The sequence below is a fragment of the Oncorhynchus gorbuscha genome, linkage group LG20 (assembly GCF_021184085.1).
Source record: "Oncorhynchus gorbuscha isolate QuinsamMale2020 ecotype Even-year linkage group LG20, OgorEven_v1.0, whole genome shotgun sequence".
Lineage (NCBI taxonomy): Eukaryota > Metazoa > Chordata > Actinopteri > Salmoniformes > Salmonidae > Oncorhynchus > Oncorhynchus gorbuscha.
The window spans coordinates 7,930,392-7,953,440 of NC_060192.1; the positions used below are offsets into that span (position 1 = coordinate 7,930,392).

Below are 23,049 nucleotides of genomic sequence, written 5' to 3' on the forward strand. Positions count from 1 at the left end.
ATATCTCTTACTCACTGAGTCCTGTCAGGTTGCCTGACCTGATGAATAATTGACCTGATGGTGGTGTCTGAATAAATCTGCCCTCATGATCTAACAACCTGTTCAACTCTCAGGTTTGATATTTAATATGGAGATAATTATCGACTTCCTCAACACACCCTGCCCAGTGCCCACTGAGCCACCCGAGGCATAAAGGTGTATAATATAAAGAGCAAACTGTAGTCCCTGGCCATCTTGCGATGTAACATGTGTCATCCTGTTTCACATGTAGGTCCAGTGGCCTATCTTCAGGCCATAGGGTTAGATCCTTCTGGACCTATACCTCTGACCTCCAAGTTAATGGTTTAGACTCTGTTACACTGAGTCAATAGTCCAGAGTACTTAGCTAATTGGTTATGCCCACAAACGACGGTTAATGGCCAGTGCCCGTGTTTGCCAGTTAACTGGCACAGTAATGGTCAATGGCTGATAACCGTCAGACTGAACCACTTTGGGATCTGCTCGGTCAGTTAACGGACTGACAATTGGGCTTTTGTGTGTGCGTGTGCGTGTGCGTGTGCGTGTGCGTGTGCGTGTGTGTGTGTGTGTGTGTGTGTGTGTGTGTGTGTGTGTGTGTGTGTGTGTGTGTGTGCGTGCGTGCGTGCGTGCGTGCGTGCGTGCGTGTGTGTGTGTGTGTGAGAGCGAGAGCGAAAGAGAGGGAGAGAGAAAGAGAGGGAGGCTAAGCATTTACAACTCCAGAGAGTAGCTAGCGATGAAGAGGGACATCCCTGAAGACATCCCTCAAAGCCACTAACAAGCTTTCTGCTTAACGTGCAGACAAGGCAATTAAAGGAGATAGTGAGTTATAAGGAGATAGTGAGTTTTAAGGAGATAGTGAGTTATAAGGAGATAGTGAGTTATAAGGAGATAGTGAGTTATAAGGAGATAGTGAGTTTTAAGGAGATAGTGAGTTATAAGGAGATAGTGAGTTTTAAGGAGATAGTGAGTTATAAGGAGATAGTGAGTTATAAGGAGATAGTGAGTTATAAAATAATTAAGATTGATTCATGTTCAGACCTTATCACCATCAACGCCTTCCACAGATTTGGCTACATGAGACACATACACTGAGTGTACAAAACATTAGGAACACTTTCCCAATATTGAGTCGCACCTCCGTTTGCCCTCAGAACAGCCTCAATTCGTCGGGGCATGGACTCTACAAGGTGTCGAAAGCGGTCCACAGGGTTGCTGGCCCATGTTGACTCCAATGCTTCCCACAGTCGTGTCAAGTTGGCTGGTAGTGGATCTTTACTGTGAATAGCTCATTCCATCTCATCCCACAGATGTTCAATTGGATTGAGATCTGGTGACTGGCCAGTCCACTGCCTCATGTTCGTGGAACCAGTCCTGGACAATCCTAGCCTTGTGGTATGGGACATTATACTGCTGGAAAGAAAATCTATTTTGCAGACGGATACACTGCTGCCATGAAGAGATGCACCTGGTTGGCAATGATGTTCAGATATCCTGCGGCATTCAAACGTTGCTCCACTTTTATCAAGGGACCCAATGAAAACACACCCCACACCATCACGCCACCAGCCTGCAATGTTGACGCAGCATGATGGATGCATGTACTCGTGGTTTTCTCCATACCCGAGTTCTCCTATCAGTATGAGACAGCAGGACCCGGGATTCATCAGACCAGGCAATGATTTTCCAGATCTCCACTGTCCAGTGTTTTTCATTCCTTAGACAACTGCAACTGCAGTTTCTTGTTTCTTCTCGAAAGAAGTGGTACTCTGTAAGGTCGCCGGCTGCCTTACCCCATTCGTGTCAAGGTACAACGAGTTGCGCATTCTGTTATGGGTCTTTGGCCACCAACATTGTCCTGGACTGTCAGTTGACTAACTCTAGCCCGTCTGTTGCGCTGCACAATTCCTTGTCAGTCTCCTTTGTCGTCTTTCATAAATGACCCGTTTTCGACCACTGACCTGCCGTTGGGTGGATGTCCTTTGGGTCGTGGACCATTCTTGGTATACACGGGAAACTGTGTGCTTAGACCTTAAGAGAAACCAGACACACAGGCAGTGGCGGTCGGTGCCATTTAAGATGGGAGGAGCATGACCTTATTTCTATCACAGCATATTGGATGACACTCATTCATATTCCATTCACCTAGCTAGTAACATCGGTAGGTTTAGACGACTACATAATACACACATTTTCCCTGTACCCGTCATGAGGTTGCTACAACCTAGCATATGAATGAAACCTATGTTTAAAACATAGGTAGCACAGGCCGAGAGAAACTTTGAGCAATCGAGGTGACAGACAGTGACACATTCAATACCACTTTGCACAATCTTGCCTGTTCTAGCTGATCTAGGGTGTACTCATTAGTCCAACAGTTGCAAACAAGAGTTTCTATTGGACAAATTCAGGAATGTCAGGTAAGCACTTCACTACACTCGCAATAACATCTGCTAACCATGTGTATGTGACCAATACAATTTGATTTGATGATTTTTATTTGTTTATGCCCGTTTCAAGAAACTAAAAAAAAAAAAACAGAATCGGCCTAAAGAATACATGCCTAATCACACGTAAACACAGTTCACTTTCATAGCAGCCACATATAATCAGCATGATCACTTTGCTTGTTCATTCCTTCTGGATTTAACACGTTCTCCTCCTGTCACTTTTTCCCTTTACTTCAGTACACAACATATCAACTGTCTGTGACCAGGCCAAAAAGAAAATCCTAGCCAAACCTTCATATCATAACCGCTAACCACTACACATAGCCAACATCGTCGTCACCATATTAGCTAATGTCAGTCAACATACAGTACCTACGAGAACTAACACGCTAGTAAACCCACTGCAATCATGTGTACAGTTAGAAAACAGTTTAGCAGTTACACCGCCGGGCCTCAGTGGCAATAAATGAATAAAATCAGAAGATTACCTTGACTTGGAAAAGTTTCAAAAGTAAGTGAAAGTGAGAAAAAAATACAACGAAATATAACTAGTGCTCTCAATTAAATTCAATTCAATTCAAGGGGCTTTATTTGTATGGGAAACATGTGTTAACAAAGCCAAAGCAAGTGAGGTAGATAATTTACAAAAGTGAAATAAACAATACAAAATTAACAGTAAACATTATACAAACAGAAGTTTCAAAACAATAAAGACTTTACAAATGTCATATTATATATATATATATATACAGTGTTGTAATAATGTACAAATGGTTAAAGTACACAAGGGAAAATAAATAAGCATAAATATGGATTGTATTTACAATGGTGTTTGTTCTTCACTGGTTGCCTTTTTCTTGTGGCAACAGGTCACAAATCTCTCTCTCTCTTGCTTTTCCTTCATTTTTGAAGAAATTATTTTGTTCAGAACTGTTCAACAAATATCTTTCTCCCTCTTTGAGTAAAGTACTCACCACAAATTTTCACTGCAGTGTTAGCCAGCTGGAGCTTATGCTTTCAGTACTAGATTCATTTTCTGATCCTTTTGATTGGGTGGACAACATCTCAGTTCATGCTGCAAGAGCTCTGATAGGTTTTAGGACGCCCTCCGGATACTGCCATAATTACTTTGTAAGTCTATAGAACGGGGTAATAACCATGAGCCTCCTAGGTTTTGTATTAAAGTCAACATACCCAGAGGAGTATGCAAGCTGTCCTCCGGCTACACCATGGTGCTACCCTACAGAATGCTGTTGAGGCTACTGTAGACCTTCATTGCAAAACTGTGTTTTAATCAATTATTTGGTGGCATGTGAATATGTTAAGCATATTGTTATCTAAAAAGGATGACTTTTAATGTTACACAATTTGTATTTATATTCAATTCACTTAGGAGGATGGTCCTCACCTTCCTGTTCTGAGGAGACTGTACTGCATGCAGGGTTGGCAGAGTGGCTGATTCTGAGCTGTCCACACAGCCAGTGGTCTTCCCTGTGGGCCTGAGCTCCTGTTTTATCTCTACCCTACACTGTTCTGGTCTGGTGGGCCACTCTGATTCAAAGACCGACATGGAAACACGATACATGCCTACAACCTGTGCAGCTAGCGCAAGATCCAGCTACAACAGGGTCATACATCTACCACAGCCACAACGGAGTCCTTCAGCTACCAAAGGGCTAACATAGGGTCCAACTACCAAATCAAATCAAAGCTAATTTTATTTGTCACATGCGAGTGTAGCGAAATGCTTGTGCTTCTAGTTCCGACAATACAGTAATAACCAACAAGTAATCTAACTAACAATTCCAAAACTACTGTCTTATACACACAAGTGTAAGGGGATAAAGAATATGTACATAAAGATATATGAGTGAGTGATGGTACAGAGCGGCATAGGCAGGATGCAGTAGATGGTATCGAGTACAGTATATACATATGAGATGAGTTTGTAAACAAAGTGGCATAGTTAAAGTGGCTAGTGTTACATGTATTACATAAAGATGCAGTAGATGATATAGAGTACAGTATATACGTATACATATGAGATTAATAATGTAGGGTATGTAAACATTATATTAGGTAGCATTGTTTAAAGTAGCTAGGGATATATTTTACATCATTTCCCATCAATTCCCATTATTAAAGTGGCTGGAGTTGAGTCAGTGTGTTGGCAGCAGCCACTCAATGTTAGTGGTGGCTGTTTAACAGTCTGATCGCCTTGAGATAGAATCTGTTTTTCAGTCTCTCGGTCCCAGCTTTGATGCACCTGTACTGACCTCGCCTTCTGGATGATAGCGGGGTGAACAGGCAGTGGCTCGGGTGGTTGTTGTCCTTGATGATCTTTATGGCCTTCCTGTAACATCGGGTGGTGTAGGTGTCCTGGAGGGCAGGTAGTTTTCCCCCGGTGATGCGTTGTGCAGACCTCACTACCCTCTGGAGAGCCTTACGTTTGTGGGCGGAGCAGTTGCCGTACCAGGCGGTGATACAGCCCGCCAGGATGCTCTCGATTGTGCATCTGTAGAAGTTTGTGAGTGCTTTTGGTGACAAGCCAAATTTCTTCAGCCTCCTGAGGTTGAAGAGGCGCTGCTGCGCCTTCTTCACGATGCTGTCTGTGTGAGTGGACCAATTCAGTTTGTCTGTGATGTGTATCCCGAGGAACTTAAAACTTACTACCCTCTCCACTACTGTTCCATCGATGTGGATAGGGGGGTGTTCCCTCTGCTGTTTCCTGAAGTCCACAATCATCTCCTTAGTTTTGTTGACGTTGAGTGTGAGGTTATTTTCCTGACACCACACTCCGAGGGCCCTCACCTCCTCCCTGTAGGCCGTCTCGTCGTTGTTGGTAATCAAGCCTACCACTGTGTCGTACACAAACTTGATGATTGACTTGGAGGCGTGCGTGGCCATGCAGTCGTGGGTGAACAGGGAGTACAGGAGAGGGCTCAGAACGCACCCTTGTGGGGCCCCAGTGTTGAGGATCAGCGGGGTGGAGATGTTGTTGCCTACCCTCACCGTCTGGGGGCGGCCCGTCAGGAAGTCCAGTACCCAGTTGCACAGGGCGGGGTCGAGACCCAGGGTCTCGAGCTTGATGACGAGCTTGGAGGGTACTATGGTGTTAAATGCCGAGCTGTAGTCGATGAACAGCATTCTCACATAGGTATTCCTCTTGTCCAGATGGGTTAGGGCAGTGTGCAGTGTGGTTGAGATTGCATCGTCTATGGACCTATTTGGGCGGTATTCAAATTGGAGTGGGTCTAGGGTGTCAGGTAGGATGGAGGTGATATGGTCCTTGACTAGTCTCTCAAAGCACTTCATGATGACGGAAGTGAGTGCTACGGGACGGTAGTCGTTTAGCTCAGTTACCATAGCTTTCTTGAGAACAGGAACAATGGTGGCCCTCTTGAAGCATGTGGGAACAGCAGACTGGGATAGAGATTGATTGAATATGTCCGTAAACACACCAGCCAGCTGGTCTGCGCATGCTCTGAGGGCGCGGCTGGGGATGCCGTCTGGGCCTGCAGCCTTGCGAGGGTTAACACGTTTAAATGTTTTGCAGTGAAGGAGAGGCCGCATGTTTTGTTTGCAGGCCGTGTCGGTGGCACTGTATTGTCCTCAAAGCGTGCAAAAAAGTTATTTAGTCTGCCTGGGAGCAAGACATCCTGGTCCGTGACGGGGCTGGTTTTCATTTTGTAATCCGTGATTGACTGTAGACCCTGCCACATACCTCTTGTGTCTGAGCCGTTGAATTGAGATTCTACTTTGTCTCTATACTGACGCTTAGCTTGTTTGATTGCCTTGCGGAGGGAATAGCTTCACTGTTTGTATTCGGTCATATTTCCGGTCACCTTGCCCTGATTAAAAGCAGTGGTTCGCGCTTTCAGTTTCACGCGAATGCTGCCATCAATCCACGGTTTCTGGTTTGGGAATGTTTTAATTGTTGCTATGGGAACGACATCTTCAACGCACGTTCTAACGAACTCGCTCACCGAATCAGCGCATTCGTCAATGTTGTTGTCTGACGCAATACGAAACATATCCCAGTCCACGTGATGGATGCAGTCTTGGAGTGTGGAATCAGATTGGTCGGACCAGCGTTGAACAGACCTCAGCGTGGGAGCTTCTTGTTTTAGTTTCTGTCCGTAGGCAGGGATCAGCAAAATGGAGTCGCGGTCAGTTTTTGCGTCACGGAAGTTAGAATAGCAGTGATCCAAGGTTTTGCCAGCCCTGGTTGCGCAATCGATATGCTGATACAATTTAGGGAGTCTTGTTTTCAGATTAGCCTTGTTAAAATCCCCAGCTACTATGAATGCAGCCTCAGGATGTATGGATTCCAGTTTGCAAAGAGTCAAGGGATATCGCAGGGCTATTGCAGGGTCCAACTGCTGATTGTACAGAGAGAGATTCAAAGCCATTAAAGAACGAAAGCCCCAATCAGCAAACACTACCCACCAACCAGGACAACTCAGAATGGGGCCTCACACACTCCCAACACAAGACACCCCCTCTCTTCTTTTCCTATTTTTGTTATCATTATATGTTCGACTATGAGAAAAGGAAACAAACCTTGGCCGACCTGCTAATCTAAAAGGCACGCGTCATTCTGTGAGCGAGAGAGAGAGAGAGATGAAAGAGAGATGATTATGCAACACTGAGCAGCACCGCAGTGCACCCAGTGACATACCCAAGCATGTAATGCAGTGCACCTCTTTCTTTGTGTTTGTTTTGTGTTCGATTACATTCAGAGCAACTCCTGTCTCCATTGGGTTCTAACGAAAAACCCTATAGTGGCAGTCCCACCGTCAGTCAGATACAATAGCTATATTACAGACAGACAGACAGACAGACAGACAGACAGACAGACAGACAGACAGACAGACAGACAGACAGACAGACAGACAGACAGACAGACAGACAGACAGACAGACAGACAGACAGACAGACAGACAGACAGACAGACAGACAGACAGACAGACAGACAGACAGACAGACAGACAGACAGACAGACAGACAGACAGACAGACAGACAGACAGACAGACAGACAGACAGACAGACAGACAGACACACACACACACACACACACACACACACACACACACACACACACACACACACACACACACACACACACACACACACACACACACACACACACAGGGTTTCCACAACTCAAAGTTTGTGTCACAGTGTGTGTCTCTTTATTTATTATGGATACCCATTAGCTGCTGCCAAGGCAGGTGCTATCTTCTTGGGGTCCAGCAACATTAAGGCAGTAATATACAATAAAATAATACTACATTGCATGTCATAACACTTTTCACAACACATTAAGTGTGTACCCTTAGGCCACTACTCTACTACCACGTATCTACAATACCACATCCATGTGTATGTTATCATGTGTATGTGTATGCTTGTGTCTGTGCCTGTGTGTGTGTGTGTGTCTTCAAAGTCCACGCTGTTCCGTAAGGTTTATTTTTGTCTGTTCAAAAAAAATCTAATGTGGAGAGTTTAATGTAGCCATGGCTCTATGTAGTGTGCGACTCCCATAGTCTGTTTTTGACTTGGGGATTGTGAAGAGACCTCTGGTGGCATGTCTTGTGGGGTATACATGGATGTCTGAGCTGTGTGCTAGTAGTTCAGACAGACACATCGGTGCATTCAGCATGTCAACACTTCTTACCAGAACAAGTAGTGATGAAGTCACTATCTCCTCTACTTTGAGCCAGGGGAGATTGACTTGCATGTTATTAATTTAAGGGCCAGCCGTGCTGCCCTGTTCTGAGACAATTGTAATTTTCCTATGTCCTTCTTTGTGGGACCTGACCACACGACTGAACAGTAGTCCAGGTGTGACAAAATGAGGGTCTGTAGGACCTGCCTTGTTGATAGTGTTGTTAAGAAGGCAGAGCAGCGCTTTATTATGGACAGACTTCTCCCCATCTTAGCTACTGTTGCATTTAACATGTTTTGTCCACGACAGTTTACAATCCAGGACTTGATTAATTTCCACGTGATCCATTTCAAGATTTACTTGACACACACACACACACACACACACACACACACACACACACACACACACACACACACACACACACGCACGCACACGCACACACACACACACACACACACACACACACACACACACACACACACACACACACACACACACACACACACACACACACACACACACACACACACACACACGCGGGGTGATGGGAAGAGTGTCCTCATTAGGAGTTCAGTAAACTACCAGTTTGTGTGTGTGTGTGTGTGTGTGTGTGTGTGTGTGTGTGTGTGTGTGTGTGTGTGTGTGTGTGTGTGTGTGTGTGTGTGTGTGTGTGTGTGTGTGTGTGTGTGTGTGTGTGTGTGTGTATGCGTGTGTACGTTGCATAGTTTCATCCATTGTGATGCTAAATACACAATTAACACTCCCCTGTGACCTTTTGTCCCTAGCCAGTCCTTCTGTAAGCTCTAGTCTGGTCTCCCCTCTGCTCTGTCACTACACACTGTATGACGCAGCCTAGTTTCAGTCACAATATACACTACAGTCGAGCCGAGGGTTGGCGTCAATAAACCCTGTGACAAGATCAACCAATACAGCAGGGAAGTGTCCTGTGTGGCTCAGTTGGCAGAGCATGTCGCTTGCAACACCAGGGTTGTGGGTTTGAGTCCCAAGGGTGACGTAAATTGTAAGCCCTCACTGAGTCGCTCTGCGTAGGAGCGCCTAATATGAGTAAAGTTGGGTGGTTTTTATTTCCATTTCACTTCCTACTCAAATCAGTTTGCAAGTGTTGTGTGGACATACTGATATGATCGAGAAAATATTGTGAGTGTGAATATATTTTTTCCAATAGACCTATGTATCATTTCTACAGCTTAATTGTTGTGCTCCGTGACATCAGCGATAACATTCCTTGAACAGTTTCTGCTTAATGAGTGCAGTTTCCTGAAGTACAAAGGCATTTGCTCATGATGTATTTATGACACGTCAACATGTCTGCACACATTCCATACGGTCTTGTCCTACTTCCTCACGTGGGAGTGTAGTGCTCTGTCTTTCACACATGCTCACACTTGCATAAACACACATGCAAGCACACACATGCAAGCACACGCACTCACGCACACGCACAGACAGGCAAGGCACACACACACATTCACGCACACACAGTTTCCTCCGTTAGGCAGAGCTGTCTGTGCTGGTGTAAGGACAATTTGTTCTGTGCAGGAAACAGAAAAGAGGGGAAAAATGTGTTTCACTCCAAGGTTCCCCCTCCCCTCACCCTATCCCCTTACAACCCCCCCCCCCCGCCCATCCCCCAACATCCCTGACACCTGGACATTCCAAATGTTGCCAAGGAAACCAACCTAAGTCCCAATGCTTGTGCTTGTTAGTTGTCATTATGGCCACTCTTGTACACTGTCATTTCAGACATTACTGACTGCACTGGTCAGTGTTCAAATCCCAGAGTGGACGAGGTAAAAATATGTCGTTCTGCCCCTGAACAAGGCAGTTAACACACTATTCCTGGGCCGTCACTGTAAACAAAAATTTGTTCTTAACTGACTTGCTTAGTTAAATAAAGGTTAGATATAAAAAATCTGAGGGTACCGGGCAGTGTGTGTGTATTCCTGTGTACTCCTAAGAATACACACACGACCATAGTGTGTCTAGACTGCCCTGTCGAAAATAACAACTCCCCTTCTGTGTGTACGACTCTAAATCTCCTGCCCTTAATAGCCACACGCAAACACACACACACACACACACACACACACACACACACACACACACACACACACACACACACACACACACACACACACACACACACACACACACACACACACACACACACACACACACACACACACACACACACACACACACACACACACACACACACACAGCCGTGTGAGAGACAGGGTCGTTAAATAACAACCCCTATTTCAATCACACACAAAAACACAGCCCTGTGTGGGAGGCAGGGTTGTAAATAAAACGCGACCCCTATTTCAAACACTCACTCACAAGTGCACACAGCCCTGTTTGAGAATCAGGGTGGTAAAAACAGCCCAGAGACTATCTACAGCCACACAACTAGTTCTGATTGACATCAGGGACAGTTAGTCCTGCCAACAGCTCTCTTCCTAACAGCTCTTTTTTTCCCCCTGTGTCTGTGTGTTTGTGTCTATGTGTGTGTCAGACTATTAGAAACTAGTGGGCCATGCCATGTTTGCAAAGCTATGAAAGGAGAATTCACCCGGTTAGTTTACGGTTAGTTTCAGGAAGTCCTCTCTTCCCTGTGACTAATGACCTATGATTCACTTCAATACCGGTACAGGATCTGGTTCAATCTTTTCACCACTAGAGTTTGTCATAAGCCTCCCTAAGGTGAAACAAGGACAGAGAGTACACACTGAAAAATAATATTCGGGAAAGGGTGATGGTTATTTTCTCTTTTAGCGATAACTAAAATGGAAGAGAGCGACTTATTTGAATATTTTGGAGTGTGGTTTGCACACAGCTATTTTGTGCAACCGCGAGTGAGTGTCATTCCAGTTTATGTAATGTTTCGTCTTGTGCCTTACTTATTATACAGATATATATATATATATATATATATATATGATATTTCCCAATCATCATTATTCAGGATTATCTGTAATCATGGTAGCATCCACATTAATGTAGAAGAGTTTAGAAACATATTCTAATCTTAATTACAATAAAAGTAACAAAAAAAATGACAATACATTATGTACAATTCATTTCTATTGGGCACAAAGTAATCTGAAACACAACCAAAACAAACAGCAAATTCATCAAGAAATTTGCAGAGTCACAAGCTTGATATGTAGTCGTTGCGTATGAATATGGGACCAACCACTTAACTTTTTAATTCTTGAATACACATATAAGTGAATTTGTCACAATACTTTTACTCCCCTAAAATGAGGGGACTATGTACAAAAAGTGCTGCTATTTCTAAACAGTTCATCCGATTGGGATGAAAATAACTTAAATACCTCAAATTAAAGCTGACAGTCTGTAAGTGGTTGACTAAATCACTCAGTGGTTCTCAATTCTCTCCCCCAGATGTTCCGGAGGTAATTCACTTGATTCAACTTGTCAATTAACACAATAATAACACCTCCAGAATTTTAACAATATAAAATGGCTGACCTGAATAAAAAAACATGTGGTTCTTCAAAAGGATCTACATATCTTTATGGAACCATTCTCCATAAAGATTCTATAAAGAACCATAAAAAAAAGGTTCTATATAGCTCCAAAAAGGGTTGTAACCATAGCGGAACCCTTTTTTTTGGTGCTATATAGAACCTGTTTTCATGTTCTTCATAGAACCGTAGGAAAGGGTTCTTTATAGCACTGGACAGGTTCCACTTAGAACCTTATGAGCATGGTTCTTTATTGAACCTTTAACAATTGTTCTACAGCGCATTCGGAAAGTATTCAGACCCCTTCACTTTTTCCACATTTTGATACGTTACAGCTTTATTCTAAAATTGATTAAATAAAACAATTTCCTCAGCAATCTACACACAATACCCCATAATGACAAAGCAAAAAAAAAAAAATTCTTATTTACGTAAGCATTCAGACCCTTTGCTATGCGACTTGAACTTGAGCTCCATTGCACCCTGTTTCCATTGAACATCCTTGAGATGTTTCTACAACTTGATTGGAGTCCACCTGTGGTAAATTCAATTGAGTTGACATGATTTAGAATGGCACACACCTGTCTATGTCGGGTCCCACAATTGACAGTGCATGCCAGAGCAAAAACCAAGCTCTGAGGTCAATGGAATTGTCCGTGGAGCTCCGAGACAGGATTGTGTTGAGGCAGAGATCTGAGAAGGGTACCTACAAATGTCTGTAGCATTGAAGGTCTACAAGAATACAGTGGCCTCCATCATTCTTAAATGGAAGAAGTTTGGAACCAACAAGACTCTTCCTAGAGCTGGCCACCCAGCCAAACTGAGCAATCGGGATGAGAAGGGCCAAGAGGTGACCAAGAAACTGATGGTCACTCTGACAGAGCTCCAGAGTACCTCTGTGGATGTGGAGATGGGAGATCCTTCCAGAAGGACAACCATCTCTGCAGAACTGCACCAATCAGACCTTTATGGTAGAGTGGCCAGACGTAAGTCACTCCTTAGTAAAAGGCACATGACAGCCCATTTGGAGTTTGCCAAAAGGCACCTAAAGGACTCGCAGAACATGAAAAACGGGATTCTCTGGTCTGATGAAGCCAAGATTGAACTCTTTGACCTGAATGCAAAGCATCACGTCTGGAGGAAACCTTGTACCATCTCTCGAGGGAAAGGTGAATGGAGCAAAGTGCAGGCAGATCCTTGTTGAAAACCTGCTTGGGACCTCAGACTGGGGTGAAGGTTCACCTTCCAAGAGGACAACGACCCTGAGCACAAAGCCAAGACAACTCAAGTCTCTGAATGTCCTTGAGTGGCCCAGCCAGAGCTCGGACTTGAACCCGATCGAAAATCTCTGGAGAGATCTTAAAATGGTAGTCCCCATCCAATCAGAACACACCAATACAGCCTTGAATATAGCCTCATTATTGTTATGTAATTTTTTAATATATTTTTTTTCTCCCATAGTTTATTTTGTAAATATTTTCTTAACTCTATTTCTTGAACTGCATTGTTGGTTAAGGGCTTGTAAGTAAGCACTTCACGGTTAGGTCTACACCTGTTGTATTCGGCGCATGTGACAAAAACAATTTGATTTGATTTTGAAACCTGACAGAGCTTGAGAGGATCTGAAGAGAAGAATGGGAGAAACTCCCCAAATACAGGTGTGCCAAGCTTGTAGCATCACACCCAAGAACACCCAAGGTTGTAATCGCTGCCAAAGGTGCTTCAACAAAGCGCCGAGTAAAAGGTCTGAATACTTATGTAAATGCGATATTTGGTTATTATCATTTTTATACATTTGCAAAAATGTCTAAAAACCTGTTTTTGCTTTGTCATTATGGGGTATTGTGGGTAGAAAAAAAACTATTCAAGCCATTTCAGAATAAGTCTGTAACGTAACATCTGGATAAAGCGAAGGGGTCTGGTTACAAGCAAAATAACCCCTATCTGGTCTGTTTACAAGCCAAACAACCCCTATCTGGTCCAATTTAGATTTTCTGTATGTATTAAATGTGTTTGTGTAAATCTAAAACTGTGTGTGTGTCTGATATTGTTTGACGTCTGTCTGTCTCTTTGTCTGTGTGTCTCCATTGGCCTTTTCCTGTTTTTCCACCTAGGAACTCAGTCCAGAACAATCTAAGATTGGCACTGGCACAGAAGAAGGGTGTGTGTGTGAGAGAGAGCCACAGTGAGGCAAGGTCAAAGAGCCAAACAAATGTCAAACACAGCATGATGCATCTGGCACAACAACACCGGTGCATTCCTTACCATCCACACACACGCGCAAACGCACGCACGCACGCACGCACGCACGCACGCTCACACGCACACACTGCCAAGGCCCAGCAAACCTAGACACATTTTTGTAGGGGTTGATATATTACTAATATGTGAAAATCAAGTCTAAAATTCGTAAGTGGAAATTACAAATTTTAGAAGCCTTTTTAAACCTCAAATACACTACACATGTTAAATGTCCTGCATTGCAGGAAAGTTCTCCTGCAACAGGGTGATCAAATTAAGATCCTACATCTGTAAACACAATCAATAAAAACTAACATTTTCCATAGAGGCAGCATGCACACTACTAGACCAATACACTAGACCAATACACACACTAAACCAATATACACTCACAAGACCAGACATACAGTAGCCATAACATATGCCACTTCACACAGCTCAGGAGTTCATGGCCTTAGAGTTAAAAAAAGAAAGACAATGAGTCTGTTGATACAGTGCTTCTTTCAAATGGGGCAGAAGGGTATGAAATAGCTCATTTATTATTTTATTGAGGAGCGCAGACTATCAAACTTCTTGTGTAACCACACATACGCACACTCGCCAAACACGCACTCAGTCACAATCTTAGAACCCGACACACAAACATTGCATAATGCACCCTTTCACACACACACACAGATACACAAACAAATGCCATGCGCACGCACACAAATACATACTCTTCTCTATAGCAGACACCATACATCGCACAGACAGGAATACCAGGAAGAAGAAATGTGGGGGTGTATGTTTCAGGATTAACTAGTCAAGGTGTGACTGTGATAACATACATAAACAAAAGTCCTTTTGTTCACCCGACCAAGAATACCTCACAATCAAATGCCGACCGTATTACCACCCAGGAGATGTATCTTTGGTTATAGTCACAGCCGTGTATATTCACCCTCAAGCCAACACCATGATGGCCCTCAATGAACTACACTGAACTTTATGCAAACTGGAAACCACATATCCTGAGGCAGCATTTATCGTAGCTGGGGATTTTTGCAAAGCAAAACATTGGATCACAGATACTCGACTTTTCAAAATGCCTACAAGGCTCTCCCCTGCCCTCCCTACGGCAAATCTGATCACAAATCCATTTTGCTCACCCCTTCCTATAGGCAGAAACTCAAACAGGAAGTGCCCATGCTAAGTTATTTTCAACACTAGTCTGACCAATCGGAATCCATGCTTCAAGATTGTTTTGATCACGCAGACTGGGATATGTTCCGGGTAGATATGTTTCTGGCTGGAGCTCACATTGCCTTCCTGGTTGTTTTCCTTACAAATAATGACTTTGGACATGCATTCCTATCAAAGTAAATGTCTTATTTTCTGTATATCATGTTGTCATTTATACTGTAGCATACATATGTATGTATGTATGTATGTATGTATGTATGTATGTATGTATGTATGTATGTATGTATGTATGTATGTATGTATGTATGTATGTATGTATGTATGTATGTATGTATGTATGTATGCATGCATGCATGCATGCATGCATGCATGCATGCATGCATGCATATGTATGTATGTATGTATGTATGTATGTATGTATGTATGTATGTATGTATGTATGTATGTATGTATGTATGTATGTATGTATGTATGTATGTATGTATGTATGTATGTATGTATGTATGTATGTATGTATGTATGTATGTATGCATGCATGTATGTATGTATGTATGTATGTATGTATGTATGTATGTATGTATGTATGTATGTATGTATGTATGTATGTATGTATGTATGTATGTATGTATGTATGTATGCATAAAGTATTTACAGTTTTATTCACATGTTTTAAAGTACTGGTGACAAATAATGCTTTCTGATTATTGCATAGATTGTAATGGACACCTATGATGTGTGTAAAACACTTTTTTGAAGGTTGTACTGATTATAATGAGCTAATGCTAAGCTATTTGCCAGCTATGTGTGACGTCATGTTAATTGACATTATACAATGCATTCTGGGTGTCAGGTAAATAAATGTCTGTCAGACCAAAGATGTTATAATGAGGTGAAGGGTAAACTTCTGGAAGTGAATGATTGTAGATGACAGAACCCCCTTCAACATGCATACTGCAAACAGACCAAACTCCTCTTGTCTCCTCTTATTATCTTTGGTTGACGCCAACATACATGGCGGCGTGCACAAACTAACCATCGCCGGATTACTTTAGACTTCTAGAAAGTGTTTTACCCAATTATTTTAATCAATGGAGAACAAACCCGTGATGTGATGATTTATAAATAGTAATTGCTATTAGCTAATTCATATTGTGACAGCCGAGAATTGTCTAAATATGACCACGTTACATCAATCTTTCCTCAATTAATGCTCGGACTAATGTAGCCCACATTTTCCGGTTTGGATGATTGTGTTATGCTGTCCCTACTTATGTGAATGTCTGAAAGCTGCGTCCAAAAATCAACTGGTCACATTCAGGATATAACTTTGTAAGGACTGTGTTTGTGCAAAATGTTTCTGTGAAAAAACTGTGTGGCTAGCTTAAAAATGCTGACTGTTGCGTCAATCGAAACAGGACGTTCTAAATGAGCATTCTAATCAAACCGGTTTGAGTGTATGCTGCAGGGACTGCTGTAGAATTATCATACACAAGTTTTAAAAAATCTACCCAAACCAGAAACCGTGGATAGATGGCAGCATTTGCGCAAACCCGAAAACGAACCACCGCATTTAACCATGGCAAGGTGACTGGGAATATGGCCGTAACAAACAGTGTAGTTATTCCCTCCGTAAGTACAGAGACAAAGTGGAGAGACAAAGTGGAGTCATAATTCAAACGGCTCAGACAGGATGCGTATGGGAGGGTCTACAGACAACCACTGTTCATTGACTATAGCTTAGCATTCAACACCACAGTACCCTCCAAGCTCATCATTAAGCTTTGGGCCCTGGGTCTGAACCCCACCATGTGCAACTGCGTCCTGGACTTCCTGACGGGCCTCCCCAGGTGGTGGTAGGAAACAACACCTCCACTTCACTGATCCTCAACACAGGGGCCCCGCAAGGGTGCATGCTCAGCGCCCTCCTGTACTACCTGTTCACCCATGACTGCGTAGCCAGCACGCCTCCAACTCAATCATCAAGTTTGCAGATGACACAACAGTAGTAGGCCTGATTACCAACATTGACGAGACAACCTACAGGGAGGAGGTTAGGGCCCTGAGAGAGTGGTGCCAGGAAAATAACCTCTCAATCAACAAAACCAAGGAGCTGATCTTGGACTTCAGGAAAAAGCAGATGGAGCTCACAACTGTCAAGATCGACGGTATTGCAGTGGAGAAGGTGGAAAGCTTCAAGTTCCTCAGCATACACATCACTGACAAACTGAAATGGTCCACCCACACAGACAGTGTGGTGAAGAAGGAGCAATAGCGCCTCTTCAAACTCGATTAATACAGTTGTCTTGGCCCCTAAAACCCTCACAAACCTTTACAGATGCACAATTGAGAGCATCCTGTTGGGCTGTATTACTGTGTGATATGGCAACTGCACTGCCCGCAACCACAGGGCCCTCCAGAGGGTGGCATCACCAGGGGCAAACTACCTGCCCTCCAGGAAACCTACAACACAGGAATGCCATCCAGAAGGCAAGGTCAGTACAGGTGCATCAAATCTGGAACAAAGATACTGAAAAACAACTTCTATCTCAAGGCTATCAGACCGTTAAATAGCCATCACTAGCCGGCTTCCACCCGGTTGCACAACCCTTTACCTTAGAGAATGCTGCCCTATATACATAGACTTGGAATCACTGGCCACTTTAATAATGGAACACTAGTCACTTCAATAATGTTTACCTACTGCTTTATTAATCTCATATGTATTTACTGTATTCTATTCTACTGTATTTTAGTCAATGCCACTCCAACATTGCTCAATCTAACGTTTATATATTTCTTAATTCCATTCTTTTACTCTTAGATTTGTGTGTATTGTTGTAAATTGTTAGATACTACTGCACTGTTGGAGCTAGAAACACAAGCATTTTGTTACACCCACAATAACATATGCTACAAATTTGATTTGATTTTGACATACAGTATATCACTCTCCTCTCTGTTTCTGTTCCACGTGGTTTACGACCAGCAGCAATTACACCTTTTGTTGAGGGGCCAGGTCAAAGGGCAGAGTGGGAGAGGGAGGGCACCCATTCACACAGCCCAAATGGAAGCCTGTCTATAAAACTCTATGCTTTTAATGTCCACCCAACACACAAAAAAATAATGGTTCTAAATAATGCCAGACAGGGGTTCTTTGGCTTGTAACCATAGCGGCACCCTTTTTGGTGCTATATATAGAACCCTTCTTGAAGGTTCTACGAGGAACCTGTACAGTGCTGTAAAGAACCCTTTCATAAGGCTCTATATAGCACCAAAAACAGGTTCCGCTATGGTTGCAATCCTTTTTTATGGTTCTTTTTAGAACCTTTATGCAGAATGGTTCAAATAAAGAACCTTTCCCAATCTGAAACACTCTTGGTAGATCCTTTTGAGAAACCATACAGATTGTTTCATTCAGGTCAGCCATATTGTATTGTCAAAAATGTTATTATTGTGTTAATTGATAAGTTGAATTAGGTGAGCTACCTGAGGAGAACGCCACTGACTGGTTTAGTCAACCATTTTCAATTGACACAAGACCATAAATGAGTCTTTCACAAGACACCATTCCTGGCCATGGTCATATATAATAGGTAACAGCGTAACACCACACATTAAATAAACTGGATTGACGCTCTCATTCAAGGTTGAACCCCCCCCACAAATATTAAAATGAGCCACCTTCCCTACATTTTAATTATCACTAAAAGCAAAGAACCCTTTTCTGAACTGTAAAGAACCATTGAAGGGCTCAGAGGGTTCTTTGAGTCATTATGGTTCCACATAGAATCGTCACCCTTCCCAAAGAACCCTTTGAGGAAACCACATTTTTGAGTGTGAACAGCCACAGGTTGTCACTTTCCACTGGACATCAGCACAAATGTGTGTACCTTCATAACCAACACTATTATATCAACATTCTAACCACACCCCCACAACACAATATCCTTACGGATCCTCTAGGGAAAAGTTAACATGTTTGTCTCATGGATAATAAACTCTATCCATATTTAAATAGAAATCGAATCTGTCAGTTCTCATTTGTCATTTCTCATGCTCACACAATGTCCTGAACAAGTACGTTCAAGACAAAAAAAAGCGTGGAGCAAGAGTGAACTGCAAGAGAGACACACCGTTTCACAATGGCGCCGCTGGCTGCAGCACACCTGACATGTCTCTACACATACACGCCAAGTCACAGACCACGCAGTCAACACAGCAATGAAGTCTGGGAAAGGAAGGAGGAAGTCAAAAAAGGCCTCTTGATTCACTACTCTACATACTATACTGTAAGATCTATGTATGTTATATACAAGAAAACATCTGACGTGTAAATCCATGACATGATGTCGATAATGTTGACCAATGGTAAGTCGTAATGGTCTACTGGCATGGAGGTAAGACAGACCATAAAACAAGGGTTACCAGACAAGTTCAAACACCAGATTGTAGATTCAACTATCCTCCGGCAACAGTTTTTTTTTACCTTTATTTAACCAGGCAAGTCAGTTAAGAACATATTCTTAATTTCAATGACGGCCTGGGAACAGTGGGTTAACTGCCTGTTCAGAGGCAGAATGACAGATTTGTACCTTGTCAGCTCGGGGGGTTTGAACTCGCAACCTTCCGGTTACTAGTCCAACACTCTAGCCACTAGGCTACGCTGCCATTTGACATTCCTTATGAACCTATCAAGAGGGGGATGAGGGAGCGAGAGAAGAGGGGGATGAATAGAAAGTGGAATGAAAGGGAAGGAAGAGATAGGAGAGCTATGTGGCTACATCCCATCTCCTTAGACAAACGCTGAAGCAGATTATCAGACTACTCAACCAACCATACTTTATCTGTCGCTTTCACTATGTAACAAAAGCAAGGACAGACAGGTTTCTGAGAGTAGTGTGCTACATCTGTGACAGCGATGAGCAGTCTTTATTCATATTTTCTGTGACTGTTTTGGTTTTAAAGAGAAAAAGTGATTATTGAGATCCTTTAAATGCACTTCAAGTAAAGCTTGATTGGCTTTGATGTGGCACCTGGGTAAACAGCAGCTAATAGAAATCTGTGTGGAAGTTGTGGAAGTTAAGACGATTTGAGTCCAATTCCTCTGCTGTTGCTCCGTCCAGGTTGCAGCCATGCTGAGTATTTCTCCAGAGGATAGAGTGTATCAGCCCATGTCTCCCCAGTCTCTGTGTTCCGTAGCGTTCAGTTCCACCTCGCTAAGAGAAACGCCGGATCTATATCAGATGTTCCGCAACGGTCCCATTCACTTCACTGATTCCCATCGCCTCGGGAACACTGTTCTGTAATTCCATAATTCCCGCTCGGTGGTCCTGGTAACCCCTCTTCTCCGGGTGGCTGGCCGCTCCAAGGCCACTTCCTTCCCTTCCCTTCCGGGCTTCTCCCCTCTCAGCTGCCTGCCTGCCGTCCCAGCCCTCACTATTAATAGGACAACAATAACAACCAACCGCCCGGCCCTGGCCAGCGCTGACCCTGAGACTGGGGTCGAGGAGAACATACCATACGGTATCACAACAATAACTGGAGTACACTAGACAAGGACCCAAATGGGCAGAATATATCACCATGACAACTAGACTAGGGCGGCTAAAATCCATGCCGCGTGATACAGTATAAAGGCTTGATAAGTCCTCAAACGGTATACAACACATGATATAAAGCCTTGAACGACTTTTGATGTAAATAGGCTACTTATGCTAAATCTCAAAAGCTGTGAAAGTCACAAGAGTGCTTGCATTTGCTGCGAATGACATGCTAAACACCAACATGATATTTATGTCAATCAGAAGTACTGTCATTATGGAGATTGCAGTACGTTCACGCTGGTTGGGTTGATGGTCTCGTCTTTGGGTGGAGGTGTTGTAACGTACAGTATTAACAGTTGTAACGAGGGACATGATGATGAGCTAAGTGCCGACAATAAGTTAGTGCTGCATGCTAAAATGAGTTGGTCGTTTACTTGTCACATGAGCAGAATCCCACAGGTGTAAACCGCACAGCGAAGTGCTTTACTTAAAGGCTCTTCCTCAACAATGCCGTGTTCAATATCGAAGGTGCGAAATAGACAAAACAACTTTCAACACGAGGTCGGACCAAAAACAAAAGCGAGCAGGAGATATAACACACATGATTGTAAGTCACATACTGTCAGCATCCCGTACCACATCAACGCGCAGGGAGTTGAGGCAGGTATGTACATGTAGTCAAGGCTAAAGTGACAAGGCAGCAAGATAAATAATAATGAAATAGTAACGGTAGCGTGCATGATTATATGAGTTATCTACAGTAGTCAAGGAAACAGCCTCTGGTTGAAGGCAGGCGGTAGACAGCAATCCTGCAGACTTGATACATGTGGGAATGAGACTGCTAAAGTAGTTAACTACCACCCTCTCCTCTCTTCCCTCCTGACTGCACTGTGTTGAAATGTGACTCCAGATTATAAACTGGGAGCCGTCTTGAACTACGCAGAGCTACCCAGAAACACACACCAGAGAGAGAGAGCAACGCTAATTAGAGAACTGGAAGTATCCAGAACAACACACCAGTGAGAGAGAGAGAGAGCGACATTAATTAGAGAACTGGAGGTATCCAGAACAACACACCGGCGAGAGAGAGAGAGAGCGACATTAATTAGAGAACTGGAGGTATCCAGAACAACACACCAGCGAGAGAGAGAGAGCGACATTAATTAGAGAACTGGAGGTATCCAGAACAACACACCGGCGAGAGAGAGAGAGAGCGACATTAATTAGAGAACTGGAGGTATCCAGAACAACACACCAGCGAGAGAGAGAGAGCGACGCTAATTAGAGAACTGGAGATATCCAGAACAACACACCAGCGAGAGAGAGAGAGCGACGCTAATTAGAGAACTGGAGGTATCCAGAACAACACACCAGCGAGAGAGAGAGAGCGACATTAATTAGAGAGCTGGAGGTATCCAGAACAACACACCAGCGAGAGAGAGAGAGAGAGAGAGACATTAATTAGAGAACTGGAGGTATCCAGAACAACACACCAGCGAGAGAGAGAGAGAGACATTAATTAGAGAACTGGAGGTATGCAGAACAACACACCAGCGAGAGAGAGAGAGACATTAATTAGAGAACTGGAGGTATCCAGAACAACACACCAGCGAGAGAGAGAGAGAGAGAGAGACATTAATTAGAGAACTGGAGACTCGAGAAAGCATGGGGAAACACAGCATACTAGAAGTTTTGAAGTGTTTCACTGCTCCTGTTTTGTCCGACCAAGAGAGCAGAGTTGTTAAACACATGTAACGGACCCTTTGTGTCTTTCAGTCTTTTTCTCCCTCAGTTTTTTTCACTCTGACTGTTCTTACAGAGGGGCCAGTCTGTTCGTTCAGTGAAGGCTCTCTGTCTTCTGCTTTACTCAGAGGAGTGTAGCTCTGTTCTCTCTGGCACTTCCCTCCACACCTCCCTCTCTTCCCCCGCTCCACAAAGCCAGCATTCCCACAGAAACCCCCTCAAACTCTGCATTGAAATACTACTCCCGTTTTACCTCCTGTCTCCTTCCCTCTCACCCGAGAAACAGCAGCAGTAAATGGCAAAAGTTGCGAGGCTCTTACCTCAGACGAGCTCCCACTCCAGCCAGGAAAACACAGGGAATGTCATCCTCAATGCTCCGCACGGAAAGGCAAGAGCAACAAGTAGTAACAAGGAACGATTTCCCCCTCCCTTCTCCCCCTCTCTTTCTATCACTGCCTCTGCCTCTGCTTCGCTCCACTCCACTCACTCAGCTGCAGTGGTCTGAGGGAGTGTGTGAGAGTGTGTGTGCTCTCTCTCTCTCTGCCTGTCTCTCTCGCTCTCTCTCTCTCTCGCTCTCTCTCTCTCTCTCTCACACACACACACACACACTTTTCTTTCCCTACCTCATGTCCTCTTGCTTGCTTTCCCATTTTCAAGCCTTGGAACTAAGGGACGGTTCAAA

General features: G+C 43.6%; 1 protein-coding gene across 1 annotated transcript in view; it reads right to left on the reverse strand.

Moving 5' to 3' along the window:
- The window catches only part of LOC124007230 (disabled homolog 2-interacting protein-like), a 230,101-nt gene extending 207,255 nt beyond the window's left edge, over positions 1-22,846 (reverse strand). The window contains exon 1 of the mRNA XM_046317642.1: positions 22,688-22,846. The gene's annotated coding sequence lies outside the window, so the exon portion shown is untranslated. The remainder of the gene's footprint in view (positions 1-22,687) is intronic.
- Between the last annotated feature and the right edge of the window lie 203 nt (positions 22,847-23,049).